Source organism: Leucopleurus acutus, assembly GCF_964270905.1.
Source record: "Leucopleurus acutus genome assembly, chromosome: 18".
Classification (NCBI taxonomy): Eukaryota; Metazoa; Chordata; class Mammalia; order Artiodactyla; family Delphinidae; genus Leucopleurus; species Leucopleurus acutus.
This window is the reverse complement of record NC_139160.1, coordinates 28,351,709-28,370,206: the sequence shown is the minus strand read 5'-3', so window position 1 is coordinate 28,370,206 and position 18,498 is coordinate 28,351,709. Positions and strand designations below refer to the sequence as shown.

General features: G+C 38.8%; 1 pseudogene across 1 annotated transcript; it reads right to left on the bottom strand.

Annotated features, from left to right (window-relative positions):
• Nucleotides 1-8,609: 8,609 nt before the first annotated feature.
• On the bottom strand, nucleotides 8,610-9,925 carry LOC309974811 (tubulin beta chain-like; annotated as a pseudogene). Its single transcript has one exon. The product of its transcript is annotated as a tubulin beta chain-like (transcript).
• Nucleotides 9,926-18,498: the final 8,573 nt, after the last annotated feature.

The following is an 18,498-nucleotide window of genomic DNA, read 5'->3' as shown; positions in this document are numbered from 1 at the left end:
TGTCATCTTTTCAATATGAAAAAAAGCAACAAGTTTAGCAAAAATTAGAAATCTGAAGTGTAGAATAGGACAAAAGCAGGGTAGGGGGGAAAAGGCAATAGTAAAAGCAAGAGATGAGATGTTGCCAAAAGATGGAGGGTGTCCTGTCCCCTATCTGGGGAATGACATTTAGATGACAGCACATACCTTTACATATATGTACAGAATGACTGATATATTTTTTTTTTTCTGTAAGAAATGATAGGGTTGTAGAGGGGCTTTCTGGAGACTTAGGGACCAAGGCTAGTCTCTCTCTTACTCCTCTTGACCCCTTTTTCCCACCAGGGTTAAGGAAGGAATCCAACATTATGAAGGAGGCAAAGTGGAAGAGGGAAGGATCCCCCTTGACAGTGTGGGGGTCAGACCCCTGCAAAGGAAACCACCAAGGACAGAGCTTGGAGGAGACTGAAATGGAGATAGTACTGTTAACACCTCCCCAGAAACTGAGAGAGGAGTGGGGAGATATCTGGAAACTAGGACTTCAATAACCTGGATGCCCTTCTTAAAAACCCCACCTCGGGGGGGACCTAGAAGATGGCGTAAGTGTAGGACGCGGAGATAACCTTCCTCCCCACAGATACATCAGAAATACATCTACACGTGGAACAGCTCCTACAGAACACCTACTGAAGGCTGGCAGAAGACCTCAGACCTCCCAAAAGGCAAGAAACTCCCCACGTACCTGGGTAGGGCAAAAGAAAAAAAGAAAAAACAGAGACAAAAGAATAGGGATGGCACCTGCACCAGTGGGAGGGAGCTGTGAAGGAGGAAAAGTTTCCACACACTAGGAAGCCCCTTCGTGGGTGGAGACTGCAGGAGGCGGAGGGGGGAGCTTCAGGGCCGCGGAGGAGTGCACAGCAATAGGAGGGCAGGAGGGCAAAGTGGAGAGATTCCCGCAGAGAGGATCGGTGCCGACTGGCACTCACCAGCCCGAGAGGCTTGTCTGCTCACCCGCCGGGGCGGGCGGGGCTGCGAGCTGAGACTCGGGTTTCAGTTTCAGTCGGAGCACAGGGAGAGGACTGGGGTTGGTGGCTTGAACATAGCCTGAAGGGGTTAGTGCACCACAGCTAGCCGGGAGGGAGTCCGGGGAAAAGTCTGCACCTGCCGAAGAGGCAAGAGACTTTTTCTTCCCTCTTTGTTTCCTGGTGCGTGAGGAGAGGGGTTTAAGAGCACTACTTAAAGGAACTGCAGAGACGGGCGCGAGCTGCGGCTAAAAGCGCAAACCCCAGACATGGGTGCGAGCCGCGGCTAAAAGCATGGACCGCAGGGACGGGCGGGAGATGCTAAGGCTGCTGCTGCCGCCACCAAGGGGCCTGTGTGCGAGCACAGGTCACTCTCCACACCCCTCTTCCAGGGAGCCTGTGCAGCTCGCCACTGCCAGGTTCCCGGGATCCGGGGACAACTTCCCCGGGAGAACGCACAGCAGGCCTCAGTCTGGTGCAACGTCACGCCGGCCTCTGCCGCCACAGGCCCGCCCCACACGCAGTGTCCCTCCCTCCCCCCGGCCTGAGTGTTCCAGAGCCCACGAATCAGCGGCTCCTTTAACCCCATCCTTTCTGAGCAAAACACAGATGCCCTCGAGCGACCTACACGCAGAGGCAGGGCCAAATCCAAAGCTGAGCCCCTGTGAGCTGTGAGAACAAAGAAGAGAAAGGGAAATCTCTCCCAGCAGCCTCAGAAGCAGTGGGTTAAAGCTCCACAATCAACTTGATGTACCCTGCATCTGTGGAATACATGAATAGACAACGAATCATCCCAAATTGAGGAGGTGGACCTCGAGAGCAAGATCTATGATTTTCTCCCCTTTTCCTCTTTTTGTGAATGTATATGTGTATGCTTCTGTGTGAGATCTTGTCTGTATAGCTTTGCTTCCACCATTTGTCCTAGGGTTCTATCCGTCCATGTTTTTTTTTTTAAATTTTTTTCTTAATAATTAATTTTAATAACTTTATTATACTTTACCTTCGTTCATTCTTTCTTTTTTCTTTCTTTCTTTCTTTCTTTCTTTCTTTCTTTCTTTCTTTCTTTCTTTCTTTCTTTCTTCCTTCCTTCCTTCCTTTCCTTCCTTCCCTCCTTTACACAGTGAATCATCCCAAATTGAAGAGGTGGTCTCTGAGAGCAAGATTTATGATTTTTTCCCCTTTACCTCTTTTTCTGAGGGTGTATGTGTATGCTGCTGTGCAAGATTTTGTCTGTATAGCTTTGCTTCCAACATTTGTCCTAAGGTTCTATCTGTCCCTCTTTTTTTTCTAAATAATTATTTTTCAATTCAATAACTTTATTATACTTTATTTTATTTTATTGTATCTTCTTCCTTTCTGTCTTTTTTTCCTTCCTCCCCCCTTTCTTTCCTTCTTTGTTTCTTTTTCTTTCTTTCTTCCTTCCTTCCTTCCTTCCTTCATTCCCTCCTTTCTTTCTTTCTTAATACTTCTACTAATTCTCTCACTTTTTCTCCCTTTTATTCTGAGCCGTGTGAATGAAAGGCTCTTGGTGCTCCAGCCAGGAGTCAGGGCTCTGCCTCTGAGGTAGGAGAGCCAACTTCAGGACACTGGTCAACAAGAGACCTCCAAGCTCCACATAATATCAAATGGCGAAAATCTCCCAGAGACCTTCATCTTAACACCAGCACCCAGCTTCACTCAACGACCAGCAAGCTACAGTGCTGGACAACCTATGCCAAACAACTAGCAAAATAGGAACACAACCCCACCCATTAGCAGAGAGGCTGCCTAAAATCAAAATAAGTCCACAGACACCTCAAAACACACCACCAGATGTGAAACTGCCCACTAGAGAGACAAGATCCAGCCTCATCCACCACAAAACAGGCACTAGTCCCCTCCACCAGGAAGCCTACACACCCCACTGAACCAACCTTAGCCACTGGAGACAGACATCAAAAACAGTGGGAACTACAAACCTGCAGCCTGCAAAAAGCAGACCCCAGACACAGTAAGATAAGACAAATGAGAGGACAGAAAAACACACAGCAGATAAAGGAGCAAGATAAAACTGCAACAGAACTAACAAATGAAGAGGAAATAGGCAGTCTCCCTGACAAAGAATTCAGAAAAATTATAGCAAGGATGATCCAAAATCATGGAAATAGAATGGACAAAATGCAAGAAACAGTTAACAAGGACCTAGAAGAAATAAAGATGAAACAAGCAATGATGAACAACACAATAAATGAAAGTAAAAGAACTCTAGATGGGATCAATAGCAGAATAACTGAGGCAGAAGAACGGATAAGTGACCTGGAAGATAAAATAGTGGAAATAACTACTGCAGAGCAGAATAAAGAAAAAAGAATGAAAAGAACTGAGGACAGTCTCAGAGACCTCTGGGACAACTTTAAACACACCAACATTCAAATTATAGGGGTTCCAGAAGAAGAAGAGAAAAAGAAAGGGACTGAGAAAATATTTGAAGAGATTATAGTTGAAAACTTCCCTAATATGGGAAAGGAAATAGTGAATCAAGTCCAGGAAGCACAGAGAGTCCCATACAGGATAGATACAAGGAGATATATGCCAAACACATATTAATCAAACTGTCAAAAATTAAATACAAAGAAAGCATATTAAAAGCAGCAAGGGAAAAATAACAAATAACACACAAGCGAATCCCCATAAGGTAAACAGCTGATCTTTCAGCTGAAACCCTACAAGCCAGAAGGGAGTGGTAGGACAAACTAAAAGTGATGAAGGAGAAACACCTGCAACCAAGACTACTCTACCCAGCCAGGATCTCATTCAGATTTGATGGAGAAATTAAAACATTCACAGAGAAGCAAAAGCTGAGAGAGTTCAGCACCACCAAACCAGCTTTACAACAAATGCTAAAGGAACTTCTCTAGACATGAAACACATGAGAAGGAAAAGACCTATAATAAGGAACCCAAAACAATTTAGAAAGCGGGAATAGGAACATACATATCGATAATTACCTTAAATGTAAATGGACTAAATGCTCCCACCAAAAGATACAGATTGGCTGAATGGATACAAAAACAAGACCCTTATATATGCTGTCTACAAGAGACCCACTTCAGACCTAGAGACACATACAGATTGAAAGTAAGGGGATGGAAAAAGATATTCCATGCAAATGGAAACCAAAAGAAAGCTGGAGTACCAATTCTCATATCAGACAAAATAGACTTTAAAATAAGGACTATCAAAAGAGACAAAGAAGGACACTACATAATGATCAAGGGATCGATCCAAGAAGAAGATATAACAATTGTAAATATTTATGCACCCAACATGGGAGCACCTCAATACATAAGGCAAATACTAACAGCCATAAAAGGGGAAATCAACAGTAACACATTCATATAGGGGACTATAACACCCCACTTTCACTCATGGACAGATCATCCAAAATGAAAATAAATAAGGAAACACAAGCTTTAAATGATACATTAAACAAGATGGACTTAATTGATATTTGTAGGACACTCCATCCAAAAACAACAGAATACACAATTTTCTCAAGTGCTCATGGAACATTCTCCAGGATAGATCATATCTTGGGTCACAAATCAAGCCTTGATAAATTTAAGAAACTTGAAATTTTATCAAGTATCTTTTCCGACAACAACGTCATGAGACTAGATATCAATTACAGGAAAAGATCTGTAAAAAATACAAACACATGGAAGCTAAACAATACACTACTTAATAATGAAGCGATCAGTGAAGAAAATCAAAGAGGAAATAAAAAAATAACTAGAAACATATGACAATGGAGACACAATGACTCAAAACCTATGGGATGCAGCAAAAGCAGTTCTAAGGGGGAAGTTTATAGCAATACAAGCCCACCTTAAGAAGCAGGAAACATCTCGAATAAACAACCTAATCTTGCACCTCACACAATTAGAGAAAGAAGAACAAAAATACCCCAAAGCTAGCAGAAGGAAGGAATCATAAAAATCAGAAAGAAATAAATGAAAAATAAATGAAGGAAACAATAGCAAAGATCAATAAAATTAAAAGCTGGTTCTTTGAGAAGATAAAGAAAATAGATAAACCACTAGCCAGACTCATCAAGAAAAAAAGGGAGAAGACTCAAATCAATAGAATTAGAAATGAAAAAGGAGAAGTAACAACTGACACTGCAGAAATATAAAAGATCATGAGAGATTACTACAAGCAACTCTATGCCAATAAAATGGACAATCTGGAAGAAATGGACAAATTTTAGAAATGCACAACCTGCCAAGACTGAATCAGGAAGAAATAGAAAATATGAACAGACCAATCACAAACACTGAAATTGAAACTGTGATTAAAAATCTTCCAACAAAGAAAAGGCCAGGACCAGATGGTTTCACAGGCGAATTCTATCAAATATTTAGAGAAGAGCTAACATCTATCCTTCTCAAATTCTTCCAAAATATAGCAGAGGGAGGAACACTTCCAAACACATTCTACGAGGCCACCATCACCCTGATACCAAAACCAGACAAGGATGTCACAAAGAAAGAAAACTACAGGCCAATATCACTGATGAACACAGATGCAAAAATCCTCAACAAAATACTAGCAAACAGAATCCAACAGCACATTAAAAGGATCATACACCATGATCATGTGGGGTTTGTCCCAGAAATGCAAGGATTTTTCAATATACGCAAATCTATCAATGTGATAAACCATATTAACAAATTGAAGGAGAAAAACCATATGATCATCTCAATAGATGCAGAGAAAGCTTTTGACAAAATTCAACACCCATTTATGATAAAAACCCTGCAGAAAGTAAGCATAGAGGGAACTTTCCTCAACATAATAAAGGCCATATATGACAAGCCCACAGCCAACATCATCCTCAATGGTGAAAAACTGAAAGCATTTCCACTAAGATCAGGAACAAGACAAGGTTGCCCACTCTCACCACTCTTATTCAACATAGTTTTGGAAGTTTTAGCCAAAACAATCAGAGAAGAAAAGGAAATAAAAGGAATCCAAATCGGAAAAGAAGAAGTAAAGCTGTCACTGTTTGCAGATGACTTGATACTATATATAGAGAATCCTAAAGTTGCTACCAGAAAACTACTAGAGCTAATCAATGAATTTGGTAAAGTAGCAGGATACAAAATTAATGCACAGAAATCTCTGGCATTCCTATATACTAATGATGAAAAATCTGAAAGTGAAATCAAGAAAACTCCCATTTACCATTGCAACAAAAAGAATAAAATATCTTGGAATAAACCTACCTAAGGAGACAAAAGACCTATATGCAGAAAATTATAAAACACTGATGAAAGAAATTAAAGATGATACAAATAGATGGAGAGACATACCATGTTCTTGGATTGGAAGAATTGACATTGTGAAAATGACTCTACTACCCAAAGCAATCTATAGATTCAAGGCAATCCCTATCAAACTACCACTGGTATTTTTCACAGAACTAGAACGAAAAATTTCACAATTTGTATGGAAACACAAAAGATCCTGAATAGCCAAAACAATCTTGAGAATGAAAAACGGAGCTGGAGGAATCAGGCTCCCTGACTTCAGACTATACTACAAGGCTACAGTAATCAAGACAGTATGGTACTGGCACAAAAACAGAAAGATAGATCAATGGAACAGGATAGAAAGCCCAGAGATAAACCCACACACATATGGACACCTTATCTTTGATAAAGGTGGCAGGAATGTACAGTGGAGAAAGGAGAGCCTCTTCAATAAGTGGTGCTGTGAAAACTGGACAGATACCTGTAAAAGTATGAGATTAGATCACTCCCTAACACCATACACAAAAATAAGCTCAAAATGGATTAAAGACCTAAATGTAAGGCCAGAAACTATTAAACTCTTAGAGGAAAACATAGGCAGAACACTCTATGACATAAATCACAGCAAGATCCTTTCTGACCCACCTCCTAGAGAAATGGAAATAAAAATAAAAATAAACAAATGGGACCTAATGAAACTTCAAAGCTTTTGCACAGCAAAGGAAACCATAAACAAGACCAAAAGACAACCCTCAGCATGGGAGAAAATATTTGCAAATGAAGCAACTGACAAAGGATTAATCTCCAAAATTTACAAGCAGCTCATTCAGCTCAATAACAAAAAAACAAACAACCCAATCCAAAAATGGGCAGAAGACCTAAATAGACATTTCTCCAAAGAAGATATACAGACTGCCAACAAACACATGAAAGAATGCTCAACATCATTAATCATTAGAGAAATGCAAATGAAAACTACAATGAGATATCATCTCACACCAGTCAGAATGGCCATCATCAAATATCTAGAAACAATAAATGCTGGAGAGGGTGTGGAGAAAAGGAACACTCTTGCACTGCTTGTGGGAATGTGAATTGGTAAGCCACTATGGAGAACAGTATGGAGGTTCCTTAAAAAACTACAAGTAGAACTACCATAAGACCCAGCAATCCCACTACTGGGCATATACCCTGAGAAAACCAAAATTCAAAAAGAGTCATGTACCAAAATGTTCATTGCAGCTCTGTTTACAATAGCCAGGACATGGAAGCAACCTAAGTGTCCATTGACAAATGAATAGATAAAGAAGATGTGGCACATATATACAATGGAATATTACTCAGCCATAAAGAGAAACGAAATTGAGCTATTTGTAATGAGGTGGATAGACCTAGAGTCTGTCATACAGAGTGAAATAAGTCAGAAAGAAAAAGACAAATACCGTATGCTAACACACATATATGGAATTTTAGAAAAAAGAATGTCATGAAGAACCTAGGGGTAAGACAGGAATAAAGACACAGACCTACTGGAGAACAGACTTGAGGATATGGGGAGGGGGAAGGGTGAGCTGTGAAAGGACGAGAGAAAGTCATGGACATATATACACTAAAAAACATAAGGTAGAATGCTAGTGGGAAGCAGCTGCATGGCATAGGGATATTGCCTCGGTGCTTTGTGATAGCCTGGAGGGGTGGGATAGGGAGGGTGGGAGGGAGGGAGATGCAAGAGGGAAGAGATATGGGAATATATGTATAACTGATTCACTTTGTTATAAAGTAGAAACTAACACACCATTGTAAAGCAAGTATACCCCAATGAAGATGTTAAAAAAACAAAACAAAACAAAAACCATCTCTTCCTTGTAGGGACTTCTACCTGTTGCTTGGTTTCCTTTCCCCTGGGCTACCACACAGGTCTAGGTTGGTGGTCATCTAATGGGTTGTCAGCCCACAGTTCTACGTGAGATTTGATGAGACACAGCTTCTTGATGAGTTATCTTGAAAACGAAGTTGGAAATGTTAACTGGACAGATGGGAGGAATGGGCACCAGAAGGAAATACAGGGTTACCCAGAATGGCAGAAACGGTTCTGCCAGAAGTGGAAAGAGAGAGGAGATATTAAACAAATGACAAATATTTATTGAGTGCTTATTATGTGCCAGGCACTGTTCTAGAACCTCTACCCACCTCCCAAAAAAAGAAAAAAAAAGAGTCAGAAAATGCAAATTCTGAGGGAGAGGAAAGGGATGACTGAGGAATAAGTCTGAAGGGACTGAGAAGACTTAGGTGATGGGGTTTGACCTTAGGCCTCCTATTCAGCCTCCTCACTAAAAATCTCTTCTTCTGCTGTGGCATCTTGCTACTGGTGGTATTCAGAGATGAGGTCTTTCATGTTGCTCTCAGCCTTGGTGAAATCCATCTCGTCCCTGCCCTCGCCTGTGTACAGTGGAGGAAGGCGTTCCAGCAGAACATGGAAGAGAACTGCACTCAGGTGAACTTGAACAACTCCGGTATTGCCGTGCTCTTGCCAATGAAAGTGACCACAACCTTGAGGCCACAGATTGGGATGTTGCAGACAGCTGTCTTGACGTTGCTGGGGATTGATTCCAGGAAGTAGCTGCTGCTCTTGTTCTGCATGTTGAGCTTCTGCTCATCCACCTCCTTCATGGACATTCACCCACAGAAGACAGGAGCCAAGGTGAGGTACCAGCCATAGTGGGGGTCACAGGCAGCCATTGTGTTCTTGGCATAGAAGATCTTCTGGGTGAGCTCGGGCACAGTCAGTGTCTGATACTGCTGGCTTCCACCTCTAGTTAGAGGGGAAAAAACAGGCATGAAGAAGTGAAGACATGGGAAGGACACCATGTTGACTGCCAGCTTGCAGAGGTCAGCAATGAGCTGGCTAAGGAAGTGGAGGCAGGTGGTGACACCACTCTTAGTGGTCAGGATGAGGCGGTTCAGGTCCCCTTAGGTTGGCATGGTCAGCTTGAGGGTGTGGAAGCAGATGTTGTAAAGGGCCTGGTTGTGGATGCAGTAGGTCTCATCAGTGTTCTCCACCAGCTGATGGATGGTGAGGGTGGCATTATAGGGCTCAGCTACAGATTCGGACACTTTGGGTGAGGGCACTACACTGAAGACTTCATGATGCCATTGGGATACTCTTCACATGTCTTGCTGATGCGCAAGGTGCCCATTCCAGAATCTGTGCCCCTTCCAGCGAGTGGGTCAGCTGGAAACCCTAAAGGCAGTCACAGATCTCTGTCTCCTTCAGAACCACATCCACGACTTAACCAGCTCGGCACCTTCTGTGTAGTGGTCCTTGGCCCAGTTGTTGCCTGCCCCAGACTGACCAAAAACAAAATTGTCTGGTCTGAAGATCTGACCAAAAGGACCTAAGCGAATAGAGTCCATGGTCCCAGGTTATAGATCCACCAAGATGGCATGAGGAACATATTTGTCACCTGTGGCTTCATTGTAGTTCATGGAGATGCAGTCCAACTGCAGGTCTCTATCCCCATGATAGGTGTCGGTGGGGTCTATGCCATGTTCATCACTTATCACCTCCCAGAATTTGGCACCAATTAGGTTGCCACACTGATGGGCCAGGATGTGCACAATTTCCCTCATTGTTAAAATTTATTTTATTTTTTTGCTTGCCTCAAGGTGTGTATGGGGCAAGAAAATGATATGTAATTAGTTTTTCTCTGCTGCTCGTCACAGGCTGGAAGGATTGAATGGGCCCTGGAGGTTGGAGAAACAGGATACAAATGCGGCATCAGGAAGGTTCTGAGAGAGGATCCTTCTTTCTAATACCACAATTTACTACCTATAAGAAATGTAATTCCATTTTCTAGAAATATATTTTATTATTGAAATTATTTTCACAGTTTAAAATGTGTTATATACTTTGAAATAGTGTCTATAAAAGTTCCTATCTTTAAAAATTCTTGCTATTGATGTCACCATATATATTTTAATATTTGAAAGAGATAGTAGAAATATTATAACATAATATTTTATTTGCAATTATTATAGTGCTATTTAACCGTTTAATATACTTATTTTCTTTAATTTTGTCTTTATTTGTAACAAAACTTTCTTTGTAGTAACACAGTTTTGAAATTGTCCATTGTTATATCTTGACTACATACCATTTTTTCATAGATATGTTTCTCATTATCTTTACTTTTCAAATATGTATTAATCATAAATTTTACTAGACCCTTAAATTGGGTTCATATAAGAGTGTATATTGTAATACCCATATAATTTAGGTGAATATTGGGTTTTTTTATTGCTTTTTAAAGTAATTTATACTTTAATTTCTAAATTAATTTCATTAAGATAATATTTTTGGAATTCCTTAATGTTATTTCTAGGCATAAAATATAGTTAGGTGTTGTAAAATGTTTCATGGAAGCTTACATGCATGATTTATTCTCTACAAGGTGTAGATTTTAGTACAAAACAATACTAAAATTAATATATATTGAAATTTTATTAAATATTGTTTATTTTTATCTCTTTGATATGCCAAGGGCTGGAAGGAATAGGTTAAAATACATTAACAAACATAAAATGTTTCTTCTGTTATCTTTGTACTCCCTATACATTTTTTACTGTGTGTATATGTGGTGTGTATATGCCTGTGTTTATTTTCCTTATACAAATTTCAAAGAAATTAAAAGTTTTTGTAATTGCACATTTTAAATAATGATACTTTTTTCTGTGAAAAAAGTGTTTTTTACATTTTAATTCAAATATCTCAGATATTAATATGATGACCAATTAAAAATTATTCCTGTTCTACACTTGTCAATTTTTATTTTTTTCTTTGTTTTAGTCATTGCTCTTGTGGACATCAAATAGATTTGACTTTTACTTGGTCTTATATTACCCACATGAGAAAAATCTTCTTTAAATACATATTATTATGTAAAAATTTAAATTGGTATTAATTCTAAGTGGTTTTAAATTTTTAAAATATTGTTGCTTCTGCTGGTAATGTTGTTTTATGGTTCCTTGCTTTTTTTTAATTTTATTTTACTTTTTAGGAAGTTATATTTTCTTTGTCAAATTGTATTCTACATATCTTGTTTTTATTCATAGTGTTTTTAACTCCAAATAAGTTTATTATTTTCCTAGATATCTCAACAACTCCAAATAAGAAATAAAACTGTTTATTGATTTCTAGTGATTAAAAGGAAAAAATTAATACATACAACAAATCCTTACAAACCATCCCTTTCTTCTTCTATTTTTCCAAAGGTTAAAAAACTTTTTCCAGCCTATTTTCATCACATGCCTAGAAAATTTAATTACCTCTTTAAAAATCCTTAAGTTTTATTTGTTTTTAAGCAGAATTATTTTTGTTTCCTTCTATGAATAAATTAAATTTATACTTATCCATTGTTCTGTGCTATCATAGATTTCAAGGTCATAATCTTATTTCAAATCATTTATTAGTTGTGTTCTGTTTAGTATACTATTTTGCTGTACTGGGATTTTGATCTTGACACATTTTTAAAGTACACAGCAAGTCTTTGAATATTTCAAAAAGATTATTCTATTGGAATTATATGAAAATGCTATTGTTGTTGTTATAGGACTCTCAATTTTATCCTGGGGGAGTAATTGACAGTGAGGGACAAAGGGGACCTGAGGCTCTGTCTGAGCAGAGCAAGGGGAACAATTGCTGGCAGCTGCACAGGCAGCTCACTGGTGCATCAAAGACAGCTCCAAACTCTGTGTGCAGCCAACATGAGCTGACAGTCCACATAGATCTCACTCGTATCAGCACTCCTTCTCACTGGGGTAAGTGTCTTGTACTGGGAGAGGGGGAAAAAAAACAACTTCAAGGGAACAAAGCCAGCTCAAGCCTGACCCTCATGTCTTCTGCTCCAGCAACTTGGAATCAGACCTTGCCACCAATAGGGTGGTGATGGTCACTGAGAAGAGGGGAAATCCACCTTACACCTGGCTCCAGCTCTAGCCCTTTCATCTCCAGCCCCACTCCCTACCAAGTAATAGCTGCCAACACACACTGAGGAAGGATGTGACTGGTATCTATGTCAAATCCACTTCTCCCACCAAAGGTAGGATGTTGCCACATAAGAACAGTGCTTGCTTCAAGACTTAATAGGTAATCATTTCACCTAAATTCATAGGGGCAGAGAAAGTTAAGCAAAATGAAATGGCAAAGGAACTGGTCTCAACTAAAAGAACTGAAAAAATAAATAATGAAACAAATAAGCAATAGACTAGATAAAGAATTCAACGCATGCTAATAAGAATGTTAAATGAGTTAGAGAAAAAAACAGATGAAAACAGTGAGGATTTTAAAAATGAAATAGAAAGCATAAAAATGAACCAGTCAGAACTAAAGAATACAATAGTTGAAATGAAAAACATACTAGAAGGCATTAATAGCAGACTAGGTGATAAACAGACGTGCTCTGGAAAACAGAGTAAAGGAAATCACCCAATTAGAACAGCAAAAAGGAAAAAAAAAAATGAAGACATTTCTGGAATAACATGAAGCATACCAACATTTGCATTATAGGAGTCCCAAAAGGAGAAGAGAGAGAGAAGGGGATCAAAAATGTATTTGAAGAAATTATGGCTGAAAATTTCCCAAACATGATGGAAGAAACAGATATCCAAATACAGGAAGCACACAGGGTCCCCAAAGAAGAAGAACCCAAACAACCCACACAAAGACATATCATAATTAAAATGGTAAAATGTTAAAAAGAGAATACTAAAGGCATCAAGAGAAAAGCAAATAATCCTATACAAAGGAACCCCCATAAAGTTATCAGCTGATTTTTCAGCATAAACTTTGCAGGCCAAAAAGAGTGGAATGATATATTCAAACTGCTAAAAAGGAAAATCTGCAACCCAGGATACCCAGCAAAGTGTCATTACCTATCAAACATGGTTTGAAAGTATAAATACACCTCAATGTTCATTGCTGCACTCTTTACAAGAGCTAAGACATGGAAGCAATCAGCAGATTAATGGATAAAGAAAATGTGGTACAGCTATACAAGGGAATATTACTCAGCTACTAAAAAGAATGAAATAATGTCATTTGCAGCAATGTGGATGGACCTGATGATTATCAGGCTAAGTGAAGTAAGTCAGACAGAGAAAGCTAAATATCACATGATATTGTTTACATGTGGAATATAAAAAAAAAGATACAAATGAACTTATTTACAAAACTCACAGACTTGAATAACAGACTTATGGTTACTGTCGGTGGTGGGGAAGGGAGGAGAGGAGGGATAGATTGGGAGTTTGGGATAGACCTGTACACATTGCTATATTTAAAAGAAAATGCCTTTCCATTTTATATATATATATATATATATATATATATATATATATATATATATATATATAGAGAGAGAGAGAGAGAGAGAGAGAGAGAGAGTTTAGAATAGAAGAAAAGATAAAGAACTCTTCAGACAAGCACAAAGTAAAAGAATTTATCAACACTATACCCACCCTAAAATAAGTTTTAAAGTGTTTTCTCTAAGTGAAAAATAAGTAAAAATCTATAGGAAAGAGAAAAATATCACTAGGAAAGGCAAATATATATAAGGACTAAGGTTCAGTCACTTAAATAAGCCAGTACAAAGATTAAAAGACAAAAAAAGCAAACCAAAACTGTAAAAACAACTATAACTACAATAAACAGTTAAGAGATAAACATAAATATGTGAAATATGACACCAAAAAGGCAAAACATGGGGAAGGAGGGTAAAAATGTTGACCTTTTAGAGTATGTTTGAATTTAAATAACTACCAGTTTAAAACAAGTATACATAGTTATAGGTAAATATATATGAACCCCATGGTAACCACAAATTTAAAACCTACAATAGATACACAAAAACTAAAAAGAACACAAGCATAATACTAAAGAAAATCATCAAACAAAAAGGGAAGAAACAAAAAGAAGAAAAAAGAACATAGAACTAAAAAATCCAGAAAACAAGTAATAAAATGGCAATAAGCACATACCTATCAATAACTACTTTAAATGTCAATGGACTAAATGCTCCAATCCAAAGATATAGGGTAGCTGACTGGATTTTAAAATAAATAAAATAAAATAAGACCCATCTATATGGAACCTACAAGGGACTAATTTTAGAGCTAAAGACACACACAAACTGCAAATTAGGGGATGGAAAAATATATTTCATGCAAAAGGAAACAAACAGAAAGCTGAAGTAGCAATACTCATATCAGGCAGAATGCCTTCAAAACAAGGGCCCTAACCGAAGACAAGGAAAGGCATTATATAATGATAAAGGAATCAATACAAACAAAGGATATTACACCCATTAACATATATGGACCCAATACAGGAGTATCTAAATATATAAAGCAAATACTAGCAGTCATAAAGGGAGAAATTAGCAATAAAATAATAACAGTAGGAGATTTTAACAACCCACTTACAACAATAGACAGTTCATCCTGACAGAAAATCAGTAAGGTAATACCAGTCTTATGACACAATAGACCATTTGGACTTAACAGAAATCCATAGGACTTTACATCCCAAAACATCAGAATACATATTCTTTTCAAGTGCATATGGAATGTTCTCTAAGGTAGATCATATGCTAGACCACAAAACAAGTCTCAACAAATTTAAGAAGATAGAAATTATCAAGTATTTTTTCAGATCACAATGGTATGAAACTAGAATCAATCACAGGAAGAAAAATGGGAAAAGAAAAAACAGTTGGTGAATAAACAACATGCTACTAAAAAACAAATGCCTTAATGAAGAAATCAAAAAAGAAATCAGAAAATACCTGAAGACAAATGAAAATGGAAACACAACTCTCCAAAATCTATGGGATGCAGCAAAACTAGTTCTAAGAGAGAAGTTTATACCAAGTTTATACAAGCCTTCCTCTAGAAACAAACAAACAAAAAGACTCAAAAACAACCTAACCTGCCTCCTAAAGTAATTAGGAAAAAAAAAAAAGCCAAAAGTCAGCAGAAGGAAGGAAACAAAATATTAGAGAGGAAATAAATAAAATAGGAAATAAAAAGAAAAAGCAATAGAAAATATCCATGAAAAAATGAGTTTTTTTTAAGATAAACAAAATTGATAAACTTTTAGCCAGGCTCACTAAAAAGAAAATAGTGAGGACCCAAATAAACTAAATATGAGATGAAAGAGGAGAAATATACAACAACATTCCACAGAGCTACAAAAAAACCATAAGAGAATACCTCAAATATGTATATGACAACAAATTGGAAAAGCTAAAATAAATGGACAAATTTCTAGAAACATATAACTTGCCAAGACAGAATCAAGAAGAAATAGACAATTTGAACAGACATATTACTAGTAGTGCAATTGAATTTGTAATGAAAAAAAAAAAAAATCCAACAAACAAAAGGCCAAGTCCAAGAGAGCTTCACAGGGGAATTTTACCAAACATATAAAGAAGAGTTAATTCTTATCCTTCACAAACTATTCCAAAAAGTTGAGGACAGAACACACCCAAATTCATTCTATGAAGCCATGATTACACTGATATCAAAACCAGACAATGAGATTACAAAAAAAATGACAGACCAATATCTTGGATGAATATAGATGAAAATTTATCAACAAAATATTAGCAAACGGAATCCAACAATATATAAAAAGTATCATACACCATGATCAAGTTGGATTGATTCCAGAGACACAAGGATGTTTCAATATTTGCAAACCAATCAGTGTGATACACCACATGAACAAAAGAAAGAATAAAAATCTCATGATCATTTCAATAGAGGCAGAAAAAACATTTGACATCCATTCATGATAAAAACTCTCATCAAAGTTTGTATGGAGAGAACATATTTCAGCATAATAAAGGCAAGTTATGACAAACCCACAGTTAACATCATACTCAACAATAAAAATCTGAAAGTCTTTCTTTTAAATTCAGTAACAAGACAATGATATCCACTCTTGCCATTTCTATTACACATAGTATGAGAAATCCTTGTCAGAGCAATTAGATGAGAAAAAGAAATAAAAAGAATCCATATTGTAAGCTAAGAATTTAAACTTTCAGGTGACAGGATACTCTATATAGAAAACCCTTAACTGTCTAGCAGAAAACTCTTAGTCCTAATAAATGAAATCAGTAAGTTCTAGGATACAAGATTAATATACAGAAAACTGTTGCTTGTCTATACACAAATAATAAACTACCAGAAAGAGAAAGAAAAAAAATTAAAATCATATGAAAAAGAATAAAATACCTATGAAGAGGGGAATGAGAGGAAGATGGCGGAAGAGTAAGATGCGGAGATCACCTTCCTCCCCACAGATACACCAGAAATACATCTAAACGTGGAACAACTCCTACAGAACACCTACTGAAGGCTGGCAGAAGACCTCAGACCTCCTAAAAGGAAAGAAACTCCCCACGTACCTGGGTAGGGAAAAAGAAAAAAAAGAAAAAACAGAGACAAAAGAATAGGGACGGCACCTGCACCAGTGGGAGGAAGCTGTGAAGGAGGAAAAGTTTCCACACACTAGGAAGCCCCTTCATGGGCGGAGACTGCGGGAGGCGGAGGGGGGAGCTTCGAAGTTGGAGGAGTGCACAGCAACGGGTGCGGAGGGCAAAGCGGGGAGATTCCCGCACAGAGTATCGGTGCCGACCAGCACTCACCAGCCCGAAAGGCTTGTCTGCTCACCCGCCGGGGTGGGCGGGGCTGCGAGCTGAGGCTCTGAGGCTCGGGTTTCGGTTTCGGACGGAGCGCAGGGAGAGGACTGGGGTTGGTGGCTTGAACATAGCCTGAAGGGGTTAGTGCACCACGGCTAGCCGGGAGGGAGTCCGGGAAAAGTCTGCACCTGCCGAAGAGGCAAGAGACTTTTTCTTCCCTCTTTGTTTCCTGGTGCGCGAGGAGAGGGGTTTAAGAGCACTGCTTAAAGGAACTCCAGAGACGGTCGCGAGCCGCGCCTAAAAGCGCGGACCCCAGAGACAGGCGGGAGATGCTAAGGCTCTGCTGCCGCCACCAAGGGGCCTGTGTGCGAGCACAGGTCACTCTTCACACCCCTCTTCCGCGGAGCCTGTGCAGCCCGCCACTGCCAGGTTCCCGGGATCCAGGGACAACTTCCCCGGGAGAACGCACGGCGGACCTCAGTCTGGTGCAACGTCACGCCGGCCTTTGCTGCAGCAGACCCGCCCCGCATTCCGTGCCCCTCCCTCCCCGCCGGCCTGAGTGCGCCAGAGCCCCCGAATCAGCGGCTCCTTTAACCCCGTCCTGTCTGAGCAAAAAACAGACGCCCTCCAGCGACCTACACGCAGAGGCAGGGCCAAATCCAAAGCTGAGCCCCTGTGAGCTGTGAGAACAAAGAAGAGAAAGGGAAATCTCTCCCAGCAGCCTCAGAAGCAGTGGGTTAAAGCTCCACAATCAACTTGATGTACCCTGCATCTGTGGAATACCTGAATAGACAACCAATCATCCCAAATTAAGGAAGTGTACTTTAGGAGAAAGATCTATGATTTTCTCCCCTTTTCCTCTTTTTGTGAATGTGTATGTGTATGCTTCTGTGTGAGACCTTGTCTGTATAGTCTTGCTTCCACCATTTGTCCTAGGGTTCTATCCGTCCATGGCTTTTTTAAAAATTTTTTTCTTAATAATTAATTTTAATAACGTTATTATACTTTACCTTCATTCTTTCTTTCCTTCCTTCCTTCCCTCCTTTAGACAACGAATCATCTCAAATTCAGGAGGTGGTCTCTGACAGCAAGATTTATGATTTTTCCCCCTTTACCTCTTTTAGTGAGGGTGTATGTGTATGCTTCTGTGTAAGATTTTGTCTGTATAGCTTTGCTTCCAACATTTGTACTAAGGTTCTATCCGTCCCTTTGTTTTCTAAATAAGAATTTTTTAATTCAATAACTTTATTATACTTTATTTTATTTTTACTGTATCTTCTTTCTTTCTATCTTTTTTCATTCTTTCCCTCCTTCCTTCCTTCCTCCCTCCCTCCCTACCTCCTTTCTTTCCTTCTTGCATTCTTTCCTTCTTTGCTTCTTTCTTTCTTTTTTCCTTCCTTCCTTCCCTCATTTCCTGCTTTCTTTCCTCATACTTCTACTAATTCTCTCTACTTTTTCTCCCTTTTATTCTGAGCCGTGTGGATGAAAGGCTCTTGG